Here is an 8,591-nt window from a genome sequence, read left to right on the forward strand (position 1 = left end):
TCAAATTGCGTGATGATCAATATATAATAGTTTCTAATACAGTTCCATGGGGGTTGTCATTCACTTACCGGAATCCGGAGTGGATAATTTACAGTAAGGTGATGCAACCCCAACAGTTCAATGTCTCACATGTACTTTGAAATGACAGTATAGAACAAATATTGACTCTTCACAGTCGCCCCCTCTAGTTGATATAACAGCTTTACATAATAGAGGCATTCTTTCTACAACTGCATTCAGACAATGTTCAGAAATTTCTTCCCTGCAAGTTGCAGAAGTTCCCACAAATGTGCTGCACTTGTAGGTTGCTTTGCTTTCATCCTTCTGTTGAGTTCATCCCAAACAAGCTGAATGGGGTTTATCTCTGAAGACTGTGCAGGCCATTCCATTCTTCGAAGTCTACCAACTTCTTTTGTCTTCTTAAGTAGTTCTGACATATCCTAGAAGTATGTTTTGGATCATAGTCTTGCTGTAATATGAATCGCTGACCAACTAGGCGTATACCAGAGGGTATTGCATGGTGCATCAAAATGCTGTGGAAGACCTTTTTACCTGATGTATCAGTCACATTCTGCAAGTTGCCAGTTCTGGATCCAACTCCAGACCACCGCGCTTCCTGCTTCATGTTTGACAGTTGGTGTCACACACTTAAAGGGGTTTTCCAAGAAAATACTATTGATGACCTATACCATCTTATTATGTAATGTAGAGTCAATAGTTTTTCTATAAAAACATGTTTTTATTGTGCAAAAGTGGTAAAAATAAAAAAAAAATCTATATAAAGTCGGTATCTCAGCAATCGTGACGAATCACATGAGAAAGTTATCATGTTAATTGTAACAAAAACAACGTCAGTAGAGATGAGTGAACGTACTCGGCCACGCCCCTTTTTCGCCCGAATACCGCGATTTTCGAGTACTTCCGTACTCGGGTGAAAAAATTCGGGGGGCGCCGTGGGTGAGTGGGGGGTTGCAGCTACCCCCCGCGCCGCCACGCCTCCCCCCGCCCCCCTCACCCCCCGAATCTTTTCACCCGAGTACTGAAGTACTCAAAAATCGCGGTGCCCGATCGAGTAATTACTCGAAACGAGTACGTTCGCTCATCTCTAAACGTCAGCATTTCTTGTAGGTTTTTATCACCCCCACAAAAAATTGTAATAAAAGTCATACAGCATATAGGTACCCCAGAGTGGTACATTGATAAATGCAAGTTGTACCCCTCCCCCCCCTTACCTACCTCACCCCAAAAAAACTCCCATACGGCTTTGTCAATGAGCTATGGCTCTTGCAATACAACAATGAAAATCGCTTTCTTCTTAAGGCAAAAAAAGAGTCCGGTCACTAAGGGGTTAAAGGGATATTATAGTTTCAGCAAATACAGGTTATTATTTTCCAATATAGAATCAATTCCTCTAGATTTTCAAGTTCTCTGCTTGCTGACACTGAATAGGAATTTTCATCGGTTACGTCTAGTGGATAGAAATCTGTCCTGGTTATGTGATGGACACACGGGAGCAGTAGGGACCTCTCACGCGGGACGGAATAGGCTGAATAACGTACCGCAAGACGCTGTGAATTCTGCACCAAAATCCGAAGGCTATTTGTAGATTTTGATGCAGAATTGAAAATGGCTTATAAACCTACCTGCATCAAAATCCGCAGTTAAGGCTCCTTTACACGGACGTATTTGTACGCACTTTTGCAAATCCGCAGAGAATAGAACACATTCATTTCAACGGGTTCATTCACATTTCCTGTTTTTGTGCGCAGATTTTTTTTGCGCACGAAAAAATAGGACCTGCTTGCCAAGGCTCCTCACTGAAATCTATGGGAGGTGCGCAAATGCCCGCACAATGCCCGCACAATGCACAATATGCTGCGCAATACAAGAACACATCTGGAACTCATTAGGTTAAACAGACATTTAAATCAGGGTGTGTTCTGCTGCGCACAAATGAAGATGTCCCGTGGGCGCAAAAAGTACAGTAAAATACGCCGATATGAGCGCAAAAAACGCCCTGTAAATAGCGCAAATACATTGCTCTGAGATTTGCGCAAAAACAAGTACGCCCACATGATGGAGCCCCTAGATCTGCGGATTTTTTTGCGGATTTCCACAGCTGCGGGTTTGGCTGCGCCCTGCAGCGTGATTCCATCCCATGTGAAAGGTCCTTTTCAGTTCGACTTGATTCACACGGATGTGGCTGCGAGCGCCAAATTCACGTGCGCAATACGCAGAAAAATAAAACCCCATTGATTTAATTGGCTCGTTCAGATGCGTGTGCTTTTCCTTTGCAAAGGTCCCCGTAGAAGTCAATGGGGAAATCCGAAATACGCTGGGGGCTACATGAAATACTGCATAACTGCGCAGGAAACAGAAGACATCTGGAACTCATTAGACTAATTAACCATTTCAATCGGTGCGTCTTTGTTTGAACATGCATTGCGGCGCAAAAAGTCCAGCAAAATATGCCTATGTGCGCGCAAAAATGCATTGTTCATTCCGCAAAAACGTTATGCCCATGCTCGCGCAAATACACATATGTTCATGTGAAGCGGGCTTACAGTACGGGTATCAGAGCTGCGTCCCCGGACAGGTGGGATATACATATATGATATATTATATGGCACGCCGCCCGGATGTCCTCGCACTCCCGTGACATATGGCCACCAGGGTGCTCCCGACTGATTACACTCCTAGTATTACCATGTGTGCTGACAGATGCCTTCTAATGCCATGACACTAATTACTGGACTACAACATCTTCCTAGTCACAGGTCAGACCCGCAGAACGCAGCCTGTCAATTATTAGGAGCGCACATAGCTACAGTCCTCTAATCAGCACTGACCGATGGAGCAGAATTGTGTTTGCATTTAGGCACAACCCGTAATGTTGCTCTATTTTCTATGAGGTTTTCCATAAGCTGCGGGCTCAATAGAAATAGCCCAGCTCTGCTACATCACAATTATTATCCTGATGCACAGAAACAAAAGAGCAGCTCAAAACTCCTGGAACAGCGCCCCCACCTGGAAGGTAAGTAAAGTGTAAGTACGCTCTTTGTCAAAAACAACCCCGACAATAGAAAAAGTTGTGGTTTTGCCGCAAAACTCTGCATGCAGTAACATCTCAGGGCTCATTCACACAAGCGTGCTTGCGCAGCTAAGTTACAAGCGCAAAAAAATGACAACTAGTAGAACCAATGGATTCCTATGGAAACGTTCAGACGAAAGAATTTCAGGCGCGTAAAAAAATCGCAACTACAATAATAGGACAATTGGGCGAATGAAATCCCGCAACTGAAATTCTCTGCCGCATGAAAAGGAAGGACATGACTAGAGATGAGCGAGCATACTCGCTAAGGGTAAATACTGGAGCGAGTATTGTCCTTAGCGAGTACCTGCCTGCTTGTGAGAAAAAATTTGGGTTTCAGCGGGGAGTGACGGGGGTGAGCGGGGATGAACAGGGGGGAGATCTCTCTCTCTCTCCCCCCCCCCTCCCGCTCCCTCCTGCTCACTCCCGCAACACATCGCTCACCCCCGCCGGCACCCGTATCTTTTCTCAAGAGCGGGCAGGTACTCGCTAAGGACAATACTTGCTCGAGTATTTGCCCTTAGCGAGTATGCTCGCTCATCTCTAGACCTGACCCATCCTCGGTGCAGGAGGCGCCGGAGTTTCCATAGACTCGTATGGGAGCGGGATAACAAGGGAGGGGGAGGGAGATTAGGTAAACATTCCAATTGTTTATTTTAATCTACCTCCCTGGGAGTTCCCTTCATTGCCCCGGGGCATCCCCTCTTTCAAGCAGGGACTAACAGAAGTTTACAGTGGGAGTTTACAGCAGGACACTTTAAACTTGCTATTCAGCTTTCCCCAAACTCAGATCAGCAGCGGAGAACAAGGAATTCCCCGTAGCAGGAGTGAAGGAATTCCCCTGCCGAGGAGAATGAGGGAATCCCTGTAGTGGGGAGAGGGGCGGGGAAGTGTTAGAGGGCTTGGTACTCTCTATAGCCTCGCCCCTCTAGCCCCCCCTTCTCTCTTCTTGATATGATGGAATCCCTTGGAGAACCCCTCTAGCCCCACCGTCTCTCTTTAGCCCCCTCTCCTCCGCTATAGGGGAATTCCTCCATATCGGGAATAGAAGAATTCCCCTTCAGGGGAGAATTAGGAAATCCCCAGCAGCGTGGGATTTCCTTATTCTCTCCTGCAGGGGAACCTCTTTCTCCCCGCAGCGGGGACTTCCCTCCTGCCCTGCTAAGATGAAGGAAGTCCCCAGTGATGAAGGAAAGCCCGCAGTTCCACCCTTAGCTTATAAGATGCTCTTAGAGGCTCCTTGTGTGCATTGACCCCTTCTTCCGTTCATGTAGAGCTTGTGGACCACCAGACGCCTCTATGATGCAGCACAATCCACAGTAAGTTCCGCACCAAAATCCACAGACTACCTGAAATTCGTGCGCAAAATACACATAGGTAAACAAACCTATTGTAATCAATGGGTTCTATTCACTGCGTATTGTGCATAACGCTGCTCTGTCCGTGTAACACAAGCCCAATCCGGATGTTTTGGGGCGAGACGCAATGGACTCAGTGGATCCATCTACATGTGTGAGTTTTTTTTCTTTCAGCAATGCAAAAAAATCGCAGCATGTCCCATTTTTCTGAGAGTCCGCAGAAATCTTGCCCATTGTTTCCAGTGGGTGAGGGGGAAAAAAAATCGCATTCACATGTACATGTTATTTTCACGCGTGTGAAAATCGTGTGTTCAGTCATATGATATGATGCGATTTTCTCGCAAATCGCAACGCACTTGCAGTGAACATCACAATTGGACAAGTGCAATCCTGGTCTGAGTTTCTTTGCCCTGGAGGGGGTATAGGGGTTAGATAGAATCAATCTTCCTATTCACTTACAGCTAACAGAGATCTTGAAATCATGAAGACTTGACGCATAAAGTACGTTAGAAGGTTGTGCGTATTATACCTGCCCGTAACTCGAAGAACACTGTGGCACATAAATAGTTAAGAGGACTTCTCATAAAGAGACATAAGCATATTGCTCTGGAGCAGAGGTGACTCCCCCTCCAGCACGGATTCGCTGACTTTGCATATTTCTCGGTGCGAATGGATATATACGGGTCGCGTCACCATGGAGACCAAGATTTCATCGGAGCGTCTTATTGAATGAGTTTATGGCGTCTAACAATTTGTATAACCGCATACGGTGCAGGAAGAGGAGCCGCCATGAAGGTGGAGGTACGGGATTAAGTAAGGATTACTAGAAGTAAGGTGACAGTGACTGGTAAGTCCCTAAGGTGATACAGGTGTAGCAGAGCTAAATTTGATAAGCTATTCTTAGGTCATCAATAGTTAATTGGTGGGGGTCCGACACTCTGGGTTCCCTTCTGCTCACTGTCATTTCAGTCTATACCAGGCACAGCGCTGAACATTGTATAGTGGCTGTGCCTGGTATTACAGTTAAATCCCATTCGCTTGAATGAGGACTGAGCGGTTCTCAGGCCATGTGACTGATGGATGTGATGTCACAGGCCTGGGAAGATGCCCCGCTACTCTTCAATCAGATGATCGGCAGCGGGTATATACGCGACCATAGAGAACAGTGGGCTCTATGTTGCTGATATACGCAGTAAAATATGACATACTGCGTTTTATTTTCGGATTACGCAATTCTGACACGCTAATGTGAGCAGAATTGCATAAGGCAATGCAATTGATTGGCTGCGAGCTACCATGTATCACATGGGTGGACAGAGCCCGCGGAATCCGCAATTCAAATCAGATCATGGGGATTTAACGCATACATCAAATATACATGTATTGTATGCGTATTTACTGTGTACTTTACACGCTTGAAAAAAATATGGGGGACACATACGCCCTTGTTAGTAAGTCCCGAGGGGGTTACAGTCAAGCGTGTTACGCAATACACTCGCGCCTGTGTAATCTTCGCATAGGCAGAGGGATCACCCTGCCTTGATTTAAATGGCTAATTAGCCTAATGTGGTGCAAACATTTGCTGTGTAAATCCGCAGGTTGAATCAATGGGTTCTATTCACTGCTGTTACTTTTACTGAATGGTGAACGCCATAAAAACAACACCGCAAAACAAAAAACAAGCTCTCATACGGCTGTGTCAACGGGTTACGGCTCTTGCAGTGTGATGAGGAAAATTACTTGGTCCTTAGGCCTCATGTCCACGGGGAAAATCAGATCCGCTGCGGATTTGTAACGTGGATTTGGGCAGCGGATGAGCTTAAGGCTGGATTCAGATGACCGTATATCAGCTCGGTTTTCACGCCGAGCCAATATATGGAGTCTCTCTCTGCAGGGAGGGGGAGCCTGGAAGAGCCAGGAGCAGTGCTCTGAGCCCCCGCCCCCTCTCTGCCTCCTCTCCGCCCCTTTGCACTATTTGCAATGAGGAGAGGCGGGATGGGGCAGGGCTAGTTCTCGGAACTTAGCCCCACCCCACCCTGCCTAATTTCATTGCAAATAGTGCAGAGGGGCGGAGAGGGGGTGGGAGCTCAGTTCCTGCTCCTGGCTCTTCTATCCTCTCCCCCTACAGATGAGGACACCGTATATCGGCTGGGCGTGAAAACCGAGCCGATATACGGTTGTCTGAATCCAGCCTTAAATTGTATTTTATTGCATGCGGGTGACATGCGGATGCGTTTTTTTTCACGCGCGTATGTACGCGGATACAATTTTTACGCTGGAGTTGTTTTGAGCACTTTACCCCACCTCCTAGTACTTTCTCCACCTCCCTGCCTTGAAATCCACAGCGGATCTCCCGCACCCATTTAATTCACATTTAATATCCGCAGCGGATCTCCCGCACCCATAGAGATCATTGGGGGCCATCTGGAACGTAATCCGCACTTAAATGGAGCATGGCATGTTTTTTTTCATGCACCGGAAATTTTTAAATCACTTTTAAATACCATCCGCGGGTATTTATCTACCCGCGGATGTCCAATGCATCCCTATGGGGCGCGGATCCGCGTGCGGGAAAAACGCTGCGGATTTTAAATAACAATTATCCCGTGGACATGAGGCCTTAGGGCAAAAAAATAGTCCGGTCACTAAGGAGTTAACCAGACAATTGTTACTATGTTGCTCCATGGAATTAAATGACACATTCAGCTCTGCTACAACTAGATGTTCCTGCAGACCACCCGGCTCCTGCTCATGGACCATATTTGCTGCAGAATCCACCGCGGGCGTCCGCACCGCAGATCCGCAGCAAAGAGCGCCATAGCATGCTACGGGAAATCGACTCCTCCTGCACACTTGCGGAAACCAATTGCCGTTTCCGCAAGCGTAGAAAAAAATCACAGCATGCTCCATTTTTTCTGACCGATCCGCATCCCTTCCGCAATTACATTGCAGAAAGGTCGCGGATGACGCGGGAAAAACAGGAGTTTTAAAAAAATCTCTACTGCGCATGTCTGACGGCGAGACGTGTGGAGCAGCCGCAGTACAGGAGAAACGCGCGGACGCCGCTGCTGGCAGAGATGGATTCCGCTGCAGGATTCCAAATGCGGAATGCAGCTCTGCAGGGGGCCGAAAAAAATAGCTTTTTTTGTGGGCATGTTGGGGATTTTACTGCATTTTTTGCGTGCGCAAGTCATGTGCAATTGCAGGCGCAAAAAAATACGCATTGATGCTCCCTGCCATTGAAACGGCTAATAAGTCTAATGAGTTCCAGATGTGTTCTTTTTCCTGCGCAATTCCGCAGAGCTTCACGCATCTCCTAGCGTATTGCGCGCACATTTGTGCATCCTCATTGACTTCTGTTGTGAATTTGGGTGCGGGAATGCGCATTGAAAATAGGGCAAAAATACACGCTTGTGAAGGAACCCATGGAAATCAATGGGCTCTATCACTGCATATTTTGCGCACAAGTTTTGCGTGCGCACATAAGCGTGCAAATTCGCTTATGTGAAGCAAAGGAGTCATTTCGTACAGTGCATTGCAGAAGTCATTTCTTAGGCCACACTTACACAGGCGAGTGCAATATGAGTCTAAGTATCGCATCTTTAAACCTGGGATTTTTTTTCTGCGACTCTGTCGCATTTTCGCGAGAAGCACATTCCATCGCTGCCCAATGCGATTGACGTTTTTCTCGCGCATGTTGTTTCAATAGTTAAAATACAAAAAAATGCATCACAATCAACGTTGGCGAACATTTCCTTTCTTGCTGTCACAATGTGAAGTTCATCCAATGTACGAGAGTGGAGTTTGTCATTTGCTATTACAGTGTATCATCTTATCAGATTTATCACAATGCTTCAACTCCAAAAAGTGAAATGACCAAATCAGCTCTGCTACATGTAGCCTGCACACCGCAGCTGTAAGGAGTCCTTTCATATATCTATCACACAAGTCATTTCTTGCAACTCATTTTAACCTCAGAATTGTCAATCTGCTGCTCCAAATAGTTAAATGACAAATTCAGCTCTGCTACACCTAAACCTTCCTTCAGACAACAGCTATAAGGAGTCTTTGGTTACTTATTCTGTGTCATTTTAACCAGACATTTGTCACTCAACTGCTCCAAAGACTCCAGTGACAGACTC

The sequence above is a fragment of the Eleutherodactylus coqui genome, chromosome 1, assembly GCF_035609145.1.
Source record: "Eleutherodactylus coqui strain aEleCoq1 chromosome 1, aEleCoq1.hap1, whole genome shotgun sequence".
Taxonomy (NCBI): domain Eukaryota; kingdom Metazoa; phylum Chordata; class Amphibia; order Anura; family Eleutherodactylidae; genus Eleutherodactylus; species Eleutherodactylus coqui.